Raw genomic sequence first — 23033 nt, 5'->3', positions numbered from 1 at the left:
GAATTTCAGGAAATTATAGAAAAAGCCCAAATCCTTCCATTTCTCCCTTCAGAATCTTTACCTCAGTTGTTGCCCATGCGTCTTGTTTGAAAGATTGTCACATGCACAGTGCAGCTTAGATTAAACCTCTGTTCTCAAAATAAATTATTTCCCCTCTGAACGGCCCAGTGAGAGTTTCTTCAGATCCCCACGTTGTATTTGTCAATAATGTTCCAATAGTTCAGTACACATTGCTTAATGAAGTATCCTTCAGAAAAATGAAGCAGAAAATGAAATTATTGGATGGCTGGTTAGGTAAGAGAGCTGTCTGCTCATGATTAGGAATAGGAACAGTGAAGTTTGTCCCTGCTGAGTGAAGAAGCAGACACAACCCATGTAGCGAATTTTCAGGGTGAATGTCTAGCTTATGCAGGGGGGGGAAATAAACTCAAAAACAAACACACCATACAGTAGCATGACAGACAACTTTTAGTGGTGTGAATGACCCAGGTAAGAGCTCTAAAAGCTCCCCAGATGACTCCAACTTGCCCTAATTTGAGAATCACTGGGTAAAGGAAGGCTGTAAACAGAAGTGTTCTGAACTCTAATTGTAGAAAAGATTAAAAAAAAGAAAATTAGTCTCTGTCTTCACCAAGAAAGAAGAATGCTCACGAAACCAAAGGGACATCTGTAAATCCAGATAAAGTAAAGAATATGTTTGCAAATGTGACCGTTTTTTAAGCATTCATAGACATTTCCTCAGTGATATATAAGGGGTCAATTTCATAAAATAGTTCCTACCAAGCAAAAAAAAAAAAAAAAAAAAAAAACAGTGGGAACAGTAATTTCCACCTCTTGACCTAAACCAATTCATTATGAAATTTGCTTCACTTTGGCATACCTGCTCCAGAAAGGTTCTCAAGATAAATTAGTGATAAAAATCACATTTACCTGTGAAAATGGCATAGCTTTTCCTTCTAATCTATAATCTACTGCACTGTATGAAACTTGGAAAACCTGTAGATTTGAAGACATCAGGATCAGGGCTCAGTGATGAATACGTTTTTTAGGAGTCCCCCCCCCCCTTCTCTTGAAGGTTCTTGATAATGCAGGTGACTTTAATGAGTGTCTAAGAGACCAGCTAGGTAAAAACACAAATACACACGGTGTGGGAGAATTATGTAACCATAGCTTATTTCCAGTGTGATGGGGAGCTACGGAAGGGGAGGCGTTCTACAGAAGCAGACAAAATAAAAATCATTGGGATCCATTCATTTGGCATCAACCTCATCCAGTTAATTATGTTTTGTTTTTCCAATAAAAGGCAATTACATTCCTTGAATACATATTAAGTGTTATTTTGGACATGACCTAAAATTTAGCAAAGCTATTTCACATGTTAAATATGCTTCCATGAAGAAAAAAAATCAAAAGATATAGTTTTGTTTAAAACCTCTAATTTAATTGCCAGATAATTCTGCAAACAATCTATTGCTATGCAGGTGGCAGCAAATGGAAAAATGTACAACTGTATATGTGTATACATGTACATAAGAAATTTATCTTTCTATACAGAATACATATATTAAAATGGTGGGATCATCCCGGGCTTATAATCTCTTTTTTTTTTTCCGCTGTACAGCATGGGGACCAAGTTACACATATATGTATACATATTTTTCCTCCCATTGTGTTGCGATGTTAGTATCTAGACATAGTAAGAATGGCCATCACAAATAACAAGTGCCAGAGGGGGTGTGGAGAAAAGGGAACCCTCCTGCACTCTTGGTGGGAATGGAAGCTTACAACCACTATGGAGAACAGTATGGAGGTACCTTAGAAGTCTATACGTAGAACTACCCTATGACCCAGGAATTCCACTCTTGGGCATATATCTGGACAAAACTTTCCTTAAAAAAGACACATGCACCTGCATGTTCATTGCAGCACTAGTCACAATAGCCAAGACATGGAAACAACCTAAATGTCCATCAACAGATATTGGATTAGGAAGATGTGGTATATATACACCAGGGAATATAATTCAGCCATCAAAAAGAACAAAATAATGCCATTTGCAGCAATATGGATGGAACTAGGACTCTCATACTGAGTGAAATAAGTCAGAAAGAGAAAGACAAATACCATATAATTTATTTCTTTAGCAATTCTAGCATAGATAGTTATACATATTGATACCTTTAGGTCTTCATCTTTCTATTTTGAGATGGAAGAAAACATGAATGTACCAATGAAAACCCTTTGAAAAAAGATATTAGAAAACTACCTTGGATAACTGAAAATTAACTGTTAGACATAAAACAACGTACATTTTCAGTTCAGTTAAGGAAAAAGATATTTTCCCTCTTTGAGAAGATATTTAAATTGCAAAGGAACAACTTTTGTAATGAAATGTTTGCATTTCCAACAAATGAGCTTGGGATGAATACTGTGGTAAGATCTTTGGAGAGACTGTGCATTATGCATCATTTTATCTGTAAGGTCCAGGCGTATAGTAGATGCTCAATCAATGTTAGCTCAGTGGGAGAGATACTTTAATAATAGATCTCCATTGGAAAACTGCAAGGTGCAGAAAACAGACAGACCTCCTCAAATTGGTTTCAGCAGCCCAGGCCATTATCTCATCTGACTTAAGTCCAGGGTAGAGCAGGTTTCAGGAAAGATTGCTTCCACAGCTCAACTGTGTCTTCAGGGTCCAGGCCCTTCCACTTACTTCTCTTAGGGCATCAGCTTCCTCGTGGCCACGGGCTGTTGCCCATGGCAACCAGAGCTTCCCCATGGCAACCAGAGCTTCCCCATCCACATCCTGATGGAGAAAGTGTGACTGGCCTCTGTCACCCAGGAACCCCATCCAACACATCTCTTCCTGTGACTCACTGGCCCTATGTGGTCCCATCCTTGGAGCCGGGGATAGGAAATGACCAGACCTGGTGCATGAGGACAGTTTGGATGGAAAGGAGGTGCAACCACATGCCCCAGGCTGACTGCTCACTGTGTGTCTTAAAACATAACCTACAGTAATTGAGTCTTGTTGCATTCGTGTCTCCGTTTGAGGTGGTGGCACTGCAACAAATGAAATATAGGGAAGTTTGAGATACAAAGAGTGCAAACAGATTTTCCCATCTGTGTTTCTCTCTCTCACACCCAAACTGTATGGGAAGGAAAAAAACTTTTTACTCTACTCTCTTACAGTCTGCTTATTGAGGCTGGTGAATTAACCTGACAAAAGACAAATTAACAGGAGAAAACCTGGATTCTTCATTGATGTAAATGTTTTTGTGTACCAGGGGAATTCATGGAAAGAAGTGAAAATCCAAAGAGGTCATTACTCAGGTGTGGGGTTGGGCTTTATATACCCTCTTGGCAGAAGGTGATCAATTTGGAGACATGGGCAGACAGAGGAGAAGGTGGCTGAGCTCCTAGTGGTGGTGAACTGGGCACAGAGGACTAGCAGTGGGTTCCTGTAGCCACTGCTAGTTAGTGGTAGTTAAGAGGTCTTTACTAAGGCTGGTGATGCAGATCAGGGTCACTCACCTCTCCTGGTTTGGGACAGGAGTACACCTTTACAAATGGAATTTTTTCTGTCCCCTTTAGGGAGGGAAGTTTACGCCCTGCTCTTAGGCAGGAAGGAAGAGGACAGAGATTTCTTCCTGCATCTTCTGCTTCTCAATTGCCTTCATCTTAAAATAATTCTTATGCCAAAGCAGCATATTTTGGGGTGCATAATCTGTCCTTATCTATCTATCTATCTATCTATCTAGCCATCTATCTGTCTGTCTATCCTATCTTCCTTTCATCCATCCATCCATCCATCCATCCATCCATCCATCCATCCATCTATCTATCTATCTATCTATCTATCTATCTATCTATCTATCTATTTATCTATCTATGTAGCTATCTAGCTATCTATCCTTTCCAAAGCTTGGGATCCCCACAATAAACTTACACGCTGACATACGCAAATTATTATGTGTGTGAGCTGGAGGTGGGCACTTGTCATCAGCCTCTACACGGATTAAATCTTGAGCCGCTGCAGCCAATGACTCTCAAAACCCCCTGAAAGGAGCTCAGGATGGAGACCAGGAGTGAGGTGCTCTGTGCTCTGGAAAAACTGGCAGAACTTGTCTTCAGTGACTATGATATTTTTAGGAGAAGATTTTATGAGCTCAATTCTTGCATCGCCTCATGTCTAGAAAACCATTAAAATCCTTCATGGTGACACCTGCTCCTCATGACGCGTAGTGACCTTCATGAGACGAGCAGCAAACTTGTGCAGAACGTGTGCTTGGCTGCATGAACATCCCCCCCTTTACCAAAACCTCATACACACTGACCTCCCCCTCCTCTTTGGAGCGGTTTCTCAGAGCTCTCCGAAATGCGGCCTCCCAGGCTACGGGCCTGATTTTGCCCCCAATAAAACTTAACTCACTACTCTCACATTGTGCTTTTTTTTTCAGTCAACAGGGGTGTTTGCCCAGCCAAGAACCTTCCCAATCATCATAAGTAAAAGAACCAGAAACATAACTTTTGTTTTCTACATTCAATGCAGTGTGTTTTCACTGTATCGGTTTTCTTTGCTGTTTTGAACGTTTAGAATTAAGAAAGATTTGCTTTCTCAGGCTTCGGGGACATTAAAGCCTCCCTACAAACATCTCATCTTTCACTTGTTCCTAAGCCAGCACATCCCCTCTCCCAGAGAGGGTGGGTTGCAGAGATGGCAAGAGAAAGATCGCAGGGCGTGTATATTGGTGCCACCTCTTTGTGAACCAGAGAAATCAGACTCGCTTGGCCACGCACTTTCAAAACAGCACGGAGCACCTAAAAGACCCGCAAGTGCCTGTGGATTGAAAACTCCCAATTCTGGGAAACCTGCTTTTGATGGGCTCTGCCTCTACCCCCTTTCTGGGGCTCCTGGGGAGCTCCCTTTGGCTGGATTCTGTAAGTCCCAAGCACACCGCAGCTCATTATCCAAGCCTTTGCTTCTTTGCTTCCCTTCTCTTGACCCAGTCCTTCCTCCTTGAGTTGAAAATAGCTATGCCTCTTTGATGCAGAAGAATGGAGTGGTAGGCACACTGAGCAGAGGAATACGCTGATGCAACAAGGTAGATTTGCGACTTCTTTCCCTGTCAATCCACCCAGCAGTACCGTCCTGGGGACAGGAGCCAGATAATGACTTCAGACTTCACATCTGTAGCATGTCACCGCTCTCTCTGTGAGACGAGATTCGATGCTTCTCCTGTGGTGTGTCTGACTGGCTCGCATCTTAAAACCAATATCACTGCATTATTTTTTGTATTAATTTGAGCTGTACCCATGGCATATGGAAGTTCCCAGGCTAGGGACTGAATCGGAGCTGCAGCTGCAGGCCTACGTCACAGCCACAGCAACGCCAGATCCAAGCTGTGTCTGCAACCTACACCACAGCTCAGGGCAATGCCAGATCCTTAAGCCACTGAGCAGGGCCAGGGATTGAACCCACGATCTCATGGTTATTAGGTTCATTACCTCTGAGCCACAGTGGGAGTTCTCCTAAAACCAATATCACTCTTTCTTGGCAAAACTTCTCCCCCCCGCTCCTCCAGGGACATTTCTAGCTAAACTCCTCTTCTTGGCTTCTAATGAATAACTAAGTCAGCTTCATCAGAGTCCATCCCACTTATTTGTGTTTTAATAGATTTCTAGATGGACAAGATTTTGACTGGGCTTCTGGGGACAGAAAACCATCTATGGAAAAATCCCCAAAGTAAGGCTGAGAGTACAGGGAACATGAAGGTCTAGCATGATTTTCTCCATCTGCTTTGCTTTTCTTTGGGTGGCTTTTCTGAAAATAAGAAGAGGAAATAATGTTTGTCTTAGTGATTTCGCAAAGCCGTTTTGAGCTTGACACGAGCATCGAATGCGAAAGCGTTTTGTGTAATTCACAACCACATACATGCACGTGATTAACCCTCAATGCTGGCTCCTTGCAAAGCCCTCGGGCATCGTGGCATTTGGATGTCAGTCCATCTGCAGACCCCTCCGGACTCCACCACCGAGGGCAACTGAGGACAGTCTGGCCGCATGAGGTCCAAGAGCAATGATGCTGGCATCCCCAGACAGAGAGCCCTAGAAACGCTCTCAGGCTCAGCCCAGCACCTGCTGAATTGGGACATGCCTTGTGGCCAGGTCTCCAGGGGGCTTGAACAGGAACATCTGAGAAGCGCCCGTCCGAATGTGTCTTCCTAATGAGTTCCGCAAGTTTCTGCACACGGCGATGGATCCGAGGACATTTCCCCGAAATGTGTTGAACCCGGATGCTTACAGGAGCCAGCCCATGTGACTTCGCCCATCATCTCCCAGAGTCACCCCCTCCCCGTTGTTGGGGGGGGACAGGTTTCAAATGGCTGTACCCATCATGCTTTGCTGGAGACCCCGGGGCTTAGGTGGGGGCCGTCCGGATTATTCATTCCACTGTGGATAGCAGAGCTGGGCATGTGCTTTTAAAATGACCCCAAAAGGAGTTCCTGTTGTGGTTCATTGGGTTAAGGACCTGACATAGTATCCGTGAGGATGCGGTTTGATCCCTGGCCTCGCTCAGTGTGAAGGGTTAAGGATCCGGCATTGCTGTGAGCTGTCGTGTCGGTCCCAGACGTGGTTCAGATCCTATTGCTGTGGCTGTGGTAGAAGCCAGCAGGTGCAGCTCCGATTCAACCCCTAGCCTGGGAACTTCCATTTGCGGTGGGGTGCGGCCCTAAAAAGTCAAAAAAAAAAAAAAGGACCCTGGAAAAACACGAATGTATCTATAGCACTCTGTTCATTGCTCACTTTTGCAAACCATCACAGTGACATAACTGGAGATGATCCCATCACGATACATTTGTGTCTCTGTTCGCTGTCCTTTCCAGTGAATACATATTAAACTGGTCCCTGAGGCGTGGAGACCAAGGTTCAATCCAGACGGGAGCCTGAATTTGATATAAGGAGAGCGAGGCAGAAACTCCTTCAGTGGGCAGTGGCATGCTGGTATGGTGACCTTTGACTGTGTCAGAGGCAGGGGTGGAGTGGGGCGGAGGGGGGGGGTGCGCGTGTGCAGGGCAGCCAGCCTGGGGGAGGGGGTGGGGTCAGAAGAAATGGGCGTGGGTGGGACCCTGACGCTCTGCACCTGCCTGGCCAGCCCCAGGCACCTCGGTCTCTGCAGCACTCCTCTCATCAGCACTCAATCCACGGTCAGCTCAGTGACCTTGTAAGTCAAATAAGGAACGTGCAAAAAGGTTTCTATGTTCATATTAAGAGAGCTCTGTCTGTATCTTAAAAGACAGGCCAGGAAAGCTGCCTGGGAGGTGGTGAAGAGTACAGGCTCTCTGTTCTTGCCAGAGTGAACGAGGTGAAAGAAAATGAAAAGCCGAGACAGTATAATGAGTTTAAAGGTAATCAGCTCAGCCGAAGAGCTGGCTTTGTTCTGGCCTCTTGGGGTCAAGTAACTGAGGGATGATGTGCCCACTGAACTTTTTGCTCTGTTTCTCGGAATCCTGATCCAAACTGGCAACACTTGGACGGAGGGAGCTGGTGGGATTCTTCAGTGTGGCTCTGCCAGGGACGTGAAATTTGGCAAATGCACCAAGACGGGAAAAAAAAAACAGCACTTTCAGTGAAGGCCGTTGGGCTTGTAACGCACAAAAAGATCTGCCCTGTACTTACGGAGGTTTAGATAAAAACATAGTTATTTTCAGTCATTGATGTGTTCAAAGCAAAAGTTTAAAATTTCCTTTTCAAAACTCCAGGCTTTTGTCCTTGGAAAATATAGCCTCACTATACATGACTTAGATGCTGTGCATGTGATGGTGTGGGGTTTTCACCACATCAGCCTATTGGAGGGTTTTTTTCGGCTTTTGTTTTTTTGCTTTTTTGGGGCCGCACCTGCAGCACATGGATGTTTCCAGGGGAGGGGTCCAATCGGAGTGACAGCTGCCAGCCTACACCAGAGCCACGGCAACATCAGATCCAAGTCGCCTCTGCAACCTACACCACAGCTCATGGCAACGCCGGATCCTTAACCCACTGAGCGAGGCCAGGGATTGAACCCGCAACCTCATGGTTCCTAGTCAGGTTCGTTTCTGCTGCGCCACGAGGAGCACTCCGGCCTGAGTTTTTCAAATCTTCCTTTTCTCCACTTCTGGGCTGTCACTCTAATAATCCTTTCCCTATGAAGAATCCATGTGCAATAAGCAATCGCTGCACTGCAGTCCGTCGACTGCCCTGAAAACTCAAGAGAGAATGTAGTATAGTCCTCGTACAAACCCCAACACACGTCCCTCTGAAGATTAGATAAAAGGGAAATTCAGTCATGGCCGCACTTTGGACCGTGTTCTGAATTGAACCAGCCGAGAAAAGCTGAGCATCCTGAGTCTATGCCGTGGGCCTGCCCTTCCCTGGGTTTCAACACTAAGGCCATCAGTCACTTCTGCCTCCTTCTGCATCTCCTCAAAGCCGTTTCCTGTTCTCCTCCAGACATGCCAGGCCGGAGTGTCCCGAACAGTACAAGACGCCAGGATTCCTGGGGAAAATCTCCATGCCTTTTGATCTGTCAATTGCAGAAAGACCCGGCTGGCCCAACGTGGGGTCTGAATAAAGTCTTTCCTTGAAGGCGGCACAGGTTTTGCACAAACGAAAATGAAGAGACATCTGGATCGTCCTAGAAAACTTCCATTTAACTCTGGTTTTCTTCCAGATGATCTTTGCCTTAAGGATTCTGGAGAGTGTCATCAATGGGTTTCTCCTTTGGGTTCTACTCACCGTGACAGAATGGGGGCCGGAAGAGGCTTTCTTGCAACTTTGAGGGTGTTTGCTGCACGTCAGAATTGTGTAAGTGTAGGGACACCTTCTGGAGGCAGTGCCACTGCTCGTTTACTCAGTGGTTATGGAGCGCAGCACCTGCCAACTGCTGGGAGCCGTCAAACGCGGGGGCGGGGGCGGGGGCAGATACTGCTGTGAAGTCAGCGCCTAAGGGTACAGAACCAGAGCGTGTGCACGCACGCACACGCACACTAACTTTTAAAAATGCACAACCTGAGAGTCCCGAGTGAAGTTTTATTTGGAGCAAAATGAGGACTCTAGGCTGGGAGACAGCATTTCAAAGGGTCAGCAGTGGCTCATGATTCCATCCCTGTAGAGGCAGATATGGCAGGGGCTGGTCTCCAGTCCGCGTCCACCCCCCCTCGCCCCATCCCATACACACCCTCACGCTGTGGCATCGTAAAGCTCCTGAGGATTTATTGAGCATCTCTGAATATAGAGTAACTTCCAGGATGATGGTTTTCATACCTGATAGGAATGTCTCAGACACACAGGTGGTATTTACAGAAAAACCAGCATGATATCCATTGTTTTAACCCATAGGCTGCTATAAAAGTGCACCTGGGAGTTCCCGTCGTGGTGCAGTGGTTAACGAATCCGACTAGGAACCGTGAGGTTGTGGGTTTGGTCCCTGCCCTTGCTCAGTGGGTTAACCGATCCGGCTTTGCCAGTGAGCTATGGTGTAGGTTGCAGATGCGGCTTGGATCCCGAGTTGCTGTGGCTCTGGCATAGGCCGGTGGCTACAGCTCCGATTCAACCCCTAGCTGGGAACCTCCATATGCCATGGGAGCAGCCCAAGAAATAGCAAAAAGACAAAAAAATAAAAAAATAAAAAAATAAAAGTGCACCTAACACATACTGCTTTATAATTTGTGTGCAGATTGCAAAAGACTATGTGTTAGGTGCACAGGTGAACAGTTATACTCTTATACATAGTTATATACATTACAAAGAGTATGTTTTAAATGCATTTTTATAACATGTGGATTAAAACAATTGTGATATATATATATCTATATATAGTTTATACATGTATAATGTGACATGTTTTAATCCATATGGTATTAAATGCATGTAAAATAAACTTTGTAATATGTATAAACCTATATATAAAACAAACAGTATAACTATAAGAATATTTGAATACATGTTATACTCTGTTATACATCTGAAAAATATATAACATGTAGCACATATACTGTTTTATATGTATTTATATATTGCAAACATATTTTGATGCACTTTGATAACATATGGATTAAAACAATTGCTAATCATGATGATTTTTCTGTAAATTTTCAGCTCGACTTTAAAATGCCTGATTTCTGCAACCTCTTTTTTCGCTAGCGCGCCGAAACTAATGAATCCCTGAAATGGTTTTGACATCTAACCTTTGAACCTGTCTCCAACGGCAAACAGCGTGGCCCATCTCCCACAAAAACAGCCATTCTGATTCTCCTATTCAACACACTAGCTTGTTCTTGGGAGAATCAAATCAGAGCTATTTCAAACAAATATGGCCAGTTGAAGAATAAAAAATCAAAACTGATCGGTATGCAATTACGTGTCGGGGAATAAAATATATTACAGCAGATTTGCCAAGCAAAGCGTTTTTTAGACAAGTTATTGCTGCATTTAAAAAAAAAAACAACCCATGAGCCTATAATGATACAAAATTTATAAAATTTGATATTTATTCTGGTAAATAATCTGCTGCCCTATTTCTTTCTTTCTTTTTTTTATTGAATGCACTTAAGAGGTGGGAGGCAGACCTCATTTTCGTATGGAGCACTTGCTCTAGGAAACAGTTCTTTTTCTCTGTGCTTGAAGAGAAAGGGGTTTAATATGTATGGAAGAAGCCACGCAACTTAGGGGCAGACAGCTTTGGCATACAATTGTCTTTCTTACTTGTTAGCCCGGTAGTCATAGGCAATTTATTTGACCTTCGTAATGCCCTTTGTGGACCTAGAAAATAGAGGCAGCCATGCCCACCTCAGAGGTCAATGTAAAAATTAGGAAAGTTACCTACATATAATTGTTTATGTAGTATTATATTTATATATCTATTAACTCCATAATGCATATCCATATGTATGTATGTATGTGTGTATATATTCATACATGTGTATATTTGTGTGTGTAATTTACTAAATAGAGGGAAATTTTATGGCTCAGGGCCTCACAAATGAGATGTTAATTGAAATTTCAATTCTCTGATGTGAGATAACCTTTATCCATGGAGTTTAGTCTTTTTTTTTTTTTTTTTTTTTTTTTTTTACTTTAGGCTTGTGCCAGTGGCATATGGAAGTTCCCAGGCTAGGGGTCAAATTGGAACTAAATAGCTGCTGGCCTATGCCACAGCCACAGCAACTAGGGATCTGAGCTGCATCTGCGACCTGTGCCACAGCTCACGGCAATGCCGGATCCTTAACCCACTGAGAGAGGCCAGGGATCGAACTTGCGTCCTCATGGCTACTAGTCAGATCATTTCCACCGAGCCACGACGGGAACTCTTCTCCGTGGAGTTGAGGAATTTGTGAAGGCCAATGCCCGCAGGGGCCAGGAAAAGGCAGGACATGAGGGACAGGCTAGGCCAAAACCAGTGAGTAGTGGTAAGGGCTGTTTCCCAAGGCCACCTTCCCTTGATAGCAAGGCTCGCCATGGGGAAATGGAGAGTCTCCATTGCCTATTTTCTGCATTTTTCCAGGACAGTCTGAAACTCCGTTTCTTCTGTAAGCATCCCACTTTTCAAACCTTGGCATCAGATTCGATTAAAGGAAAACATTCAAGCGGCACAAGCATGTGGGAAAATAACAGAAACATGCCTCCTTTGAACAAGGGTTGACCTCCAAGCTACTGCCTTTGACTTCTTAATTCTCCTCCACCCTTCTGATGGCTGCTTCTCCATGTGGAACCACCCCCAGAGCCTGTTAGAAATGCAGCTCTCCTGTCCCCCCCACTCCTGCCCCGCCACCCCCCTTGCGCTTACAGAAGAAGAAACACTGGGGTGGAGCCCAGCATCTGAATTTGAACAGGCCCTCTGGGTTGGGGGCCTGCAAACTAAGCCCAGGGGGCCAGATCTGAACCACCACTTGCCTCTGTACAGCCGTGAACTAAGAATGGCTGTTCCCTTTTTAAGTGGTCGAGGAAACAAACAAAAGCAAAAGAAGAACCCTGGAGTTCCCATTGTGGTGCAGCAGAAACGAATCTCACTAAGAACCATGAAAATGTGGGTTTGATCCCTGGCCTCACTCAGTGATTAAAGATCTGGCATTGCTGGTTTTTTTTTTTTTTTTTTTTTTTTAATTACTCAAATGAATTTATCACATCTGTAGTTGTATAATGATCATAACAGTCTGATTTCATAGGATTTCCATCCCACAGCCCAAGCACATCCCCCCACCCCCCAAACTGTCTCCTCCGGAGACCAGAAGTTTTTCAATGTCTGTGAGTCAGCATCAGTTCTGCAAAGAAGTTCCATCTGTCCTTTTTTCAGATTCCACATGGCAGTGAAAGCATTTGATGTTGGTGTCTCATTGTCTGGCTGACTTCACTTAGCATGATAGTTTCTAGGTCCATCCATGTTGCTAAAAATGCTGGTATTTCGTTCTTTTTGATGGCTGAGTAATATTCCATTGTGTATATGTACCACATCTTCTGGATCCACTCCTCTGTCGATGGACATTTAGGTTGTTTCCATGTCTTGGCTATTGCAAATACTGCTGCAGTGAACATTGGAGTACATGTGTCTTTGCGAGTCATGGTTTTCTCTGGATAGATGCCCAGGAGTGGGATTGCTGGATCAAATGGTAGTTCTATGTTTAGTTTTCTGAGGCATCTCCATACTGCTTTCCACAGTGGTTGCACCAATTTCCAATCCCACCAGCAGTGTACTAGGGTTCCTTTTTCTCCACACCCTCTCCAGCACTTATTGTTTGTAGACTTTTGGATGATGGCCATTCTGGCTGGTGTAAGGTGGTACCTCATCGTGGTTTTGATTTGCATTTCTCTAATAATGAGTGATGCTGAACATGTTTTCATGTGTTTCTCGGCCATCTGTATGTCTTCTTTGGAGAATTGTCTGTTTAGATCTTCTGCCCATTTTTGGATGTGGTTGTTTGTTTTTTTTTGGTATGGAGCTGCAAAAGTTGTTTATAAATTTTGGAGATTAATCCCTTGTCAGTCGATTCACTTGCAAAGATTTTTTCCCATTCTGTGAAAGATCTGGCATTGCTATGAGCTGGGATGTAGGTCACAGATGCGGCTCCGATCCCACATTGCTGTGGCTGTGGCATAGGCCAGTGGCTACTGGACTACGATTTGACCCCTATGTTGGGACCTCCATATGTTGGGCGGGTGTGGTCCTAAAGCAAAAAAAGAAAAACCAAAAACCAAAAAAAGAAGAAAAAAAGGCAGGAAAGAAAGAAAGAAAGGAAGGAAGGAAGGAAGGAAGGAAGAGAAAGAAAGAAAGGAAAAGAAAAAAGAAGAAGAATCCTATTTTCTAATACCTGGAAACTATATGAAGTTCCACATCCATGAATAAGGTTTTATGGGGACACAACCACGCCCCGTCACGTCCTTTGATGTGTGGCTGCTTTAATGTGATAACAGCAGAGCTGAATAGTTAAGACAGAGTCTGTGTGGACCACACAATCTGAAATACTCATAACACTGCTTTTTCCAGAATAACCTTGTGGCCCCTGCAGCAGGAGATGCTGGTGTGTGTCCTCATTTGAGAACCTTCCTCTTGTCAACCATCGCTGAAACCTGATCCCAACGAGGAGAAGGGAAGAAGATAGGACTGTTCCTTTGTACGTGCATGGAGCGCCATTTGTGCCCCCAGGTGGATAAGTAAGAAAGTTTTTTGAATCAGATGCACCAAGTTCAGATGCTCAGCTCCTTCCCTGGAAGTTTAGAACCTTACAGCCCCTATTATTTGGATTCCTTGTCTGTAAAACATGACAAGCCATCCATCCTAGGCAAGGTCATGGTGAAGGTGAAAGAGATAAACACAATTATGTACAGAGTGCATAACCAAGCTCCTGGCACAGAGTAGATGTTTTAGAAAGAGAATTATCCTTTGAGTTTTAAACAGTTGTTTTCACCATAAGGAGATTTCCAGGAGAGTATAAGATACCTGACACTGACCCATCAAAACTGTGTCTAGGTCTTAAAAAAAAAAAAAAAAAAAATCACATGATATGGTATATTGAGAAAAGCACCGAGGCATGGAGAAAAACGCAGTATTCTTTTTTTTTTTTTTTTGGTCTTTTTGCCTTTTCTAGGGCCGCTTCCCTCGGCATATGGAGGTTCCCAGGATGGAGTCTAATTGGAGCTACAGCTGCTGGCCTATGCCACAGCCACAGCAACGTGGGATCTGAGCTGCATCTGTGACCTACACCACAGCTCATGGCAATGCTGGATCCTTAACCCACTGAGCAAGGCCAGGGATCAAATGCACAACCTCATGGTTCCTAGTTGGATTTGTTAACCACTGCACCACAACGGGAACTCTGAAAAATGCTGTATTCATTCACTATAGCCAAGACGTGAAAACAACCCAAATGTCCATTGACAGATGATTGGATTAGGAAGATGTGGTATATATACACAATGGAATACTACTCAGCCATAAAAAAGAATGACATAATGCCATTTGCAGCAACATGGATGGAACTAGAGACTCTCATACTAAGTGAAGTAAGTCAGAAAAAGAAAGACAAATACCATATGATATCACATATCTGGAACTTAATATATGGCGCAAATGAAACTTTCCACAGAAAAGAAACTCGTGGACTTGGAGAACAGACTTGTGGTTGCCAAGGGGGAGAGGGAGGGAGTGGGATGGACTGGGAGTTTGCGTTAATAGATCCAAACAATTGCCTTTGGAATGGATGAGCAGTGAGATCCTGCTGTATAGCACTGGGAACTATATCTAGTCACTTGTGGTGGAACATGATGGAGGATAATATGAGAAAAAGAATGTATATAGGTATGTGTGATTGGGTCACTTTGCTGTACAGTAGAAAATGGACAGAACACTGTAAACCGACTATAATGGAAAAAATTTAAATCGCTTTAAAAAATAAATTACAGCCCATTAACCACTTCCAAAAAAACAAAGGGGGGGGGGGAGGGAAATGCTGTATTCACATTTTGGCTACCAATGTTACTTTTCTTTAAAACTCCTATAAACAGGACTCAAGCACAGTTAGGTTTTAGAGACCTAGGATGTCACCGACCATATGAAGTCCTTATCAATATTTCTGTCAAAGAAGACACCTGTTTCGAGTAAGTATTGAATAACTATTTATCAAATGATTTTTAATCAATACTTCTGTGGTGTAAGATCCATTGATTAACCTGCTGGTCCCTCTTCATGTTTAATGTGTTCTTATTTTATAATTAGAACTAAACCTGGTCCCTCCGCAGGACACTATTTGATTGGTTGAAGATGAAGATGTTGGGGGTGTTTGTTCATCTACCCAACTCGGGAAAAGCGGTGCTGTTCACTGCCCCTCCGTGACCCCGGGGTGATGTAGCTCCCTGGTGATCACCGTCTGCCTTGTCTCCTGTGAGAGCCAGCAGCCAGCTCTGCACACACCAGCTGTGTCCATTCCTGCAGCTGACTCTGCCGGGGTCCAGCTCCCTCCTGCCCACAGGGGCACGTTCCCTCCAAGAGGCTGGACTTTGCCCCGTTCCCATGAACCTTTCACAAGGTGCAAAGCCTTTCTTTACGTCTACCTGTGACTTTCCTTCCTGATTCCTTCCCCAAACGTGCATGCGTCTTTCTCTATTTCCAGTCCCTTGGGTTACGAACTCCCGAAGTGAAGAGAAATATACTGGAAGAACCAGAGTGTCTAGAGAGAAGGCTTTAGAAAGGACGGGTGGCTTCAGCACCCACCAGGGCAGGACATCCCAGATTCCAAGTATTTTCAATCTCTCCTCCAGATAAAAGGAGCAAATGCCAGCTGAATGGGTGGCCAACTGCTTCTGTCTGCCAGCAGTCTCGAACTTACTTTGAATAAGAGTGATGCACTGAAACCCTTTGAAATGTAAGTCGGTAAGATGCTTTAAAAGCTAAACATAGTAATACCAAAGGAATTTCTCTACAGTAGGATGCAGTCGATAAGCTACACCCTACCTTTCTCTCACATCACTATTTTCTGTGTATTTGAAACCCACTCTGTCACTGGAATTCACCTCTATCAACTCTGCTTTTCCTCCTTTGCCAATACCACCCCTCTGCCCCTTTTTTAGTGCTGCGCCCATGGCATATGGAGGTTCCCAGGCTAGGGGTGGAATCAGAGTGGCAGCTGCCAGCCTACACCGCAGCCACAGCCACGCCAGATTCTGAGCCACTCCTGCGACCCCACACTGCTGCTCAAGGCAATGCCAGATCCTTAACCCACTGAGAGAGGCCAGGGATCAAACCCACGTTGTCATGGACACTAGTCAGGTTCCTCACCGCTGAGCCATGACAGGAAATCCGCCCCCCCTCTTTTGAGAATAAAGTTCCTTTTCACCCTATGTTAACGAATAAGTTTCCAGGTGCAAAGGAAGCCTTAAATGGAGGCGTGCATCACTGCTGTATGGTTTAGCGCATCTATAGATGTAACACCAATGAAACTTATTAAACTCTCATAAAGGGTAGGTTTGAATACAGATGAAGGAAGAGACATTTTGATCCCATCTCTACATCTGTTTTGTCTAAGAGTCACCACAAATCAAGTATGTCGCCTTGCGACAGATTCTATTATTGGCCAGAGCAGAAGTCGGTCAGTTTTTATCTGTCTCAAAAATCTAAGGTTTTTGGCAGCACAATTTAAGAAAAGCACACATTTTGGAAGACTTAATGCTTTCACGAATGGGGCCAAGGACTGGCACTGAAAAGTAGCTGCAACTTTGAATTGATGATTGATATTTTCTTTGCCCTGGTTAATTCCTTCTTTTAAAATAAAGGATATAATCCTTTTCCTCATCTGTTCTTTAAAGAGCCATATTGCATTTCAGTAAAAGACATGTGAAAACAATCAGGGTATGAAAAAAGGACCTGCTGTGTAGCATAGGGAACTATATTCCATATCCTATAATAAACCATAATGGAAAAGAATATGAAAAGGAATATATATGGATATGTATATATGTATATGTCTTATGTATATATGTATATATCTTGATCACTTTGCTCTACACCAGAAACTAACAAAACATTGTAAATCAGAGTTCCCATTGTGGCTCAGCGGATTAAGAACCTGACATAGTGTCCATGAGGATGCAGGTTCGATCCCTGGCCTTGCTTGGTGGGTTAAGGATCCAGCATGGCTGCAAGCAGCAGCATAAGTCTCAGATGTGGCTCGGATCCTGCATAGGTGTGGCTGCGGTGTAGGTCTGCAGCTGCAGCTCCAGTTCAACCCATAGCCCGGGAACTTCCATTTGCTCCAGGTGCAGCCTTAAAAAACAAAAACAAAAGATTGTACATCAGTTAAAAATGGATTTACCTCAATTTTTCAATTAAATTAAAAAAGGATGGCTTAGTACACTTGATTCTTAAAAAAAAAGAAAGAAAATAATCAGGCTATGGAAAATGTGGCGTAAGAGATGCCAAAATGGACTATTATTTGTAAAAATACTTGGAATCATGATCCATATTCTATACGCATGATAGAAGCTTGTGAAGATGACATGGTTTCAGTTTAAAATAAATGCAACCATTTTAAAGTACATAAGGCCATTCTTCACAACTCCTGTCTTATTTGTGTGAACAATATGTGGCGACTTTGTCAGCGATTTGTTACAAAGTTACAAAGCAATGACCAGGGAGTTTTGAGATCAATGTGTGAACCCGCCTGCCAATATTAACAAAGAATAGTACTTACTGGATTGTTGCTGGTATTCATTATTCTAATAGTTTTTACTCATATTATTCAGGCTGCTATAGAAGGAATGATTTCATTCTTTCAACCTAGCAGTCTGTGGCAAGAATTCACAATCTGCCCATTATCGAAGTAAGCTAAAACGATCTTTCATTTTCTCCAACTGCTTTTGATACCTTTTTTCTACCTTAAGAAAGTCGGGTAAATTTACATGGTAATTTTTTTGCTTCATTAAATGTATATCCGTAATATCATGAAAAATGAGATGAATTCCCATAAGCTGGTTGTACTAAATTACAAAGGACGGACACTGGTTCTCTTTGTAAAGTGTATTTTAATTTTATTAGCAGGCAGAGCCTTAAAAGAAAGGAATTAAGTTCTATTACTTTAACTAAATACAAAGGAAAAAGAAGATTCAGTTGATAAAAGAAATAAAGAGTTGAGGAAGCTTTGTAGTTTCATCAAAATACTAATGCTTGACTGAAATTGTACTTCTAGCAGCATCTCCCTAGTTGTCTCAGACAATCCATCCGGCTAACAACAAAGAGAAACAAACAAAGAGATTGAAGAGATCAGAGAGCCATCAGAAACATCATGATTTTCCAAGATATTTTTAACTGGACACAAAAACACTCCTGGTAAAGGAAAAGACTGATATGTTAACAAGGTGTGTTGTTCCCAACCATTGGGCCATTTTTAAAAGAGAAACAGTCAAGCCACAGATTAGGAGATGATAATTACACCATTTTAAAATTGCAACTCTTTATAGCCTGAATATATAAAGTGCTCCCACAAATCAATAAGTAAAAGACTGACAACCCAGTTGAACAGTGGGCCAAAGTTTGAACGAGCAGCTCACACTTGGGGCATCCAAATGCCTGATGTAGCCACGAAAATGATACACAACCTCATTTGGCACCAGGAAAATGTATATTAAAGCCACAATAAGAGACCTCTACCCAAGCACTGAAACAGTGACCGTAGACAGACTGACATCAGAAAGTGCTTGCAGAGATACAGAGCAAGAAGAACTCTTTTACACTGCTTCAGGTGGGAGGGTATAAATTAGTACAGCCTTTTGGGAAATGCTTTGGTGGTACCTGTGAAAGGTGATCATAGATACACCTGGTTCCATTCTTGACATAAACATGTACATACCTCTGCCCAAAGATTTGTCCAAGGATGTTCACAGCATCACTATTCACTAAAGTCAAGAACAAGAAGGAACCAAAATGTTTGTCAACAATTGAAGGAATAAATAAATTGAAGTGTATTCATACAAAAGAATAGTACATAGAACTAAAAAGTGAATGAGGAGCTCCTGTCGTGGCTCAGCGGAAACGAATCTAACAAGTATCCATGAGGGTGCAGGTTCAATCCCTAGCCTTGTTCAGTGGTTTAAGGATCTGGCGTTGCCATAAACCATGGTGAAGGTTGCAGACGCAGCTCAGATCTGGCATGGGTGTGGCTGTGGTATAGGCTGGCAGATGCAGCTCTGATTTGAACCCTGGTCTGAGAACTTCCATATGCCGTGGGTGCAGCCCTGAAAAGAAAAAAAAAGTGAATGAACCACTCTATGAAACAACATAGATAAATCCTATAATATTAAGTGAGAGAAACTAGGCAGAGTAATAAATACTGTGAGTCCATTTATACACCGTTTCTTTTTTCTCTATTTCATCTAGCCTTTATTATATTTTTATATACAGTCTTTAAAATTTTTATCTTCCATGATGGTCTATCTCACGAGATTGGATAGAGTTCCCTGTGCTGTCCAGTGGGACCTCATTGCTTATCCATCCTAAACGTCATAGTTTGCATCTACGAACCCCAAGCGCCCCATCCATCCCACTCCCTCCCCCTTCCCCCTTGGCAACCACAAGTCTGTTCTCTATGTGTGTGAGTCTGTCTCTGTTTTGCAGATAGGTTCATTTTGCCGTATTTTAGATTCTACGTATAAGTGATATCATATGGTGTGTGTCTCTGTCAGACTTACTTCACTCAGGATAATCATCTCTAGGTCCATCCATGTTGCTGCAAATGGCATGATTTCATTCTTTTTTATGGCTGAATACTATTCCATTGTATATATGTACCACAGCTTCTTCATCCATTCCTCTGTCAATGGACGCTTAGGGTGTTTCCATGTCTTGGCTATTGTGGATAGTGCTGCAGTGAACCTAGGGGTGCAGGTATCTTTTTGAATTACAGTCTTGTTTCCAAAGAGGCAGGTTGAATCTATGGCATTAGAATTGAGGAAACAGTTATTTTGGGCATGGGGAGTGTTAATTATGGGGAGGGCACTGGAAGATGCTTCCCCGATGCAGGTAATGCCTGGTTTTTTGACCTGGAGGGTGGTGGCGTGGCCCTGTTCACGTTGCCATCTTTCATTTCCTTGAGCAGGTATGACGTGCGCCCTGTTCTTCGTCATGTTCACCAAAAGTTTATAAACTTTGTGATGCTACGTGTTCAAGCCACCCACATCCTGGACCGAAGGATTGACTTTGAATGAAACCAAAACTCCTGTTCATCGCAAGCCAAAGGTAAAGATAATTCTGTTGAGATTTCTATGAGCTTCATTTTTTTCCATCTCTTTCTCTCCCCCCCCGCCCCGCTCCCCCCCTCCCCACTGGAATCGTCTCTTCTTTTGTAGCTTTCGCCAGTATTAAAATGGTACGACGTGGTTTTCCAGAAACGATGTTACACGTGACGTTTTTAACTCAAGCCCAACACCCTCAAAGTGGGTGAGGCTTGCTGGGCTCAGTGATTTTCAACCAACATGTGAGCGAGATCAAGGACTGTGTAGACACACACACTGTTTTCGCTAGGCTGGTTTTAATGACAGAGATGCTTTTTTATAGTTTGTTACACAGCTGTTTTTCTTTTTCTAGCTGTGCCTGTGGCATATGGATGTTCCCAGGCCAGGGGTCGAATCGGAGCTGCATCTGCAACCTATGTCGCAGTCACAGCCACAGCAACACCGGATCCTTAACCCACTGAGCGAGGCCAGGGATTCAACCCACATCCTCACGGACACAATGTTGGGTTGTAAACCTGCTGAGCCACAGTGGGAACTCTGGTCAACCTATTTTGAGCAGAGTCACTGAAACTCACTAACTTGGCCCTTAGTCTGAACACTCAAAGAAGAAAAAAAAACAAAAACAAAACAAAAACAGGAAAGGCAAGTCTTTAATGCCTATTCACAGTGAGTAACGCAATTATTTCCCTGTGCACAGTCCTGATGGCGACATTTGTCACTAAATGGCCTCACTCGGGACTCTGCGAGGCCACCTTCCAAATATTTATGTGCCGATTATATCTGAACATAATACAGATATAATCAAATTATGTGTCATTGAAATAGTTGTTGGCAAAAGCCCCCACGTAATGTCATTCTCTTTATTCCTTCCCTGACACATCTTAGAACTAACCCCAAATTTCACCGTGGCTTAGAGACCACATGGGATGAAAGACGTGGAAAAACAGCCCATGCACATAAGTTTCTTTGATTTTTTAAAATTTTATCGGCGTATAGTTGACTTGCAAGTTTATTTTTTCAATAGACTAAAAATCCAATCCGCTCTCCTCTGTCTGCGATCATTTAAATTCTGTGCATTCTTTTGTCTGATGTATTCAGGCTTCTAAAGCCACATGCATAAGGGCATTTGTCAATAAGAAGATCAATAGTGAGCATTTATAGTTTCCACTACAGTGGGGAAAACAGATTAGAAATGATTTTGTAAAAGATAGTGAAAGGCTACCTCTGAAAGAGCCACTGCAGTAGACATAGCCAGTGAGGGTTTGGGAGATGGAGGTAGGTCTTACACCGCTGTTGTGACAGGGGCAAGACAGAGCCGCAGTTCCATGGCTGCGAAATAACTGTATGTTCCAAACTAGCTCTGGATAGTCCTTTATCAGTTACGGTGTTAAGTCCAAGTGCTACTAGGAAGAAACAGGGTCAGCATTTGAAACCAGCAAATCTCAACCATCTGGAGGAAATAACGCACTTCTCTTCGGACCTAACCTTACGAACAAAAACACAGGCCAGTGCGTGTCCTGGAGAAAGTCACATATCTTCTGGGGCTCGATTTCCTTATGTTTAAGATAGGAGTTACAATACTTCACGCCTGTAACACTGTGATGGAGGAGTTACCTGGTGGCTCCGTGGGTGAAGGATCTGGCGCTCTCTCTTCTGTGACTCAGGTCACTGCTGTGGCTTGGGTTTGATGCCTGGCCCGGGAACTTCCTCCTGCCTCGGGCATGGCCAAAACACGCAAATTGAGACTGTGCTGGGACTCCAGTGATACACGTGATTGAGAACATCATTCTTATGCAGGCGTTTGCCTTTCTCCAACTACTAAGGAAGGACAGGGCTTTCTCTTAAGCCTACCACTGCCTCCCACCGGACCGCTGCCCCTACAGAGAGGAGCTGTCCTGCATCCTCTCACTTCCCCACGTATCATTACCACTTCCCTACTTCTGACGCTTACCTGAAGCTCCTGGTCCCTACGAGCCTTAGAAACAAAGTTGTCCTCCCTCGTGATCCGCAAAAGTGAGTAGACTTGGAAAGGACCCTTCTAACCCTAAGCCCCTCTCCTCCAAGGCGGAGGCTGGACTGGTATGTGCAAAGAATTGCCACTGTAGCCCAACTGTGAAAGCAATTTGCTAACCACCCACCAGGCCACAAGGAATGTACTGAATATGTGCTCGATACACTGTTGCATTAGTTCCTATCTGTCATGTGGAGGCTGCTCCCTGCGTTGGGGAACTACAGGGAAATACAGCAAGGGAAGAATGTTTGATTTTCTCCATCTTTAAAAGTTTGATTGAAGTAGAGTTGATGTACAATGTCGTGATAATTTCTGTTGTGCAACACAGTGATTCAGTAACACACACACACATCCATTCTCTTTCAGATTCTTTTCCCATATGGGTTATTACAGAATAGTGGGTAGAGCTCCCTGTGCTAGAGAGCAGGTCCCCATTGGCCAGTTCTTCCATAGACCTCAGTGTGCATGTGCCAGTCCCAGACCCCCAGTCCATCCCCCCCCTCCTGCCCCCGCTGCCCAACACCTGTTCCCTTTGGTCACCATGTGTTTGTTTTCAAAGTCTGTGGGTCTGTTTCTCTTCTGCCAATAAGTTCATTTGTATCCTTTTTTTTTTAAAGCTTCCACATAGAAGTGATATCCTAGGATGCTTGTCTTTCTCCCTCTGCCTCACTTCACTTAGCATGATAACCCATCATCATCTTCCTCTTATCATTCTTAAATTGCAAATCCCCCCCCCCCCCTTTTAGATTCAGGTCTCCTGGAAGGGCAC

The 23033-nt window shown here is 43.5% G+C and overlaps 1 protein-coding gene across 49 annotated transcripts in view; it reads left to right on the top strand.

Annotated features, from left to right (window-relative positions):
- The window catches only part of LOC106506881 (pseudouridine-5'-phosphatase-like), a 744469-nt gene that overhangs the window by 373348 nt on the left and 348088 nt on the right, over window positions 1-23033 (top strand). For 6 of the 49 annotated variants that reach the window (XR_014836021.1, XR_014836025.1, XR_014836023.1 and 3 more), the window contains 5 exons: window positions 13520-13686; window positions 15037-15129; window positions 15248-15557; window positions 15790-15893; window positions 20118-20257. The gene's annotated coding sequence lies outside the window, so the exon portion shown is untranslated. Of the gene's footprint in view, window positions 1-6887; window positions 7006-8490; window positions 8845-13519; window positions 13687-14377; window positions 14536-15036; window positions 15130-15247; window positions 15558-15641; window positions 15894-18212; window positions 18382-20117; window positions 20258-23033 lie in introns of those variants that run through there. The other 43 variants (XR_014836024.1, XR_014836027.1, XR_014836064.1 and 40 more) reach the window with 29 other exon arrangements.

The sequence above is a fragment of the Sus scrofa genome, chromosome Y (genome assembly GCF_054392235.1).
Source record: "Sus scrofa isolate SSC_HxYL_T2T_F1_AM1 chromosome Y, Sscrofa_HxYL_maternal_Yorkshire_Landrace_v2.0, whole genome shotgun sequence".
NCBI classification, from domain to species: Eukaryota; Metazoa; Chordata; class Mammalia; order Artiodactyla; family Suidae; genus Sus; species Sus scrofa.
This window is presented reverse-complemented; position numbering and strand designations above follow the sequence as displayed.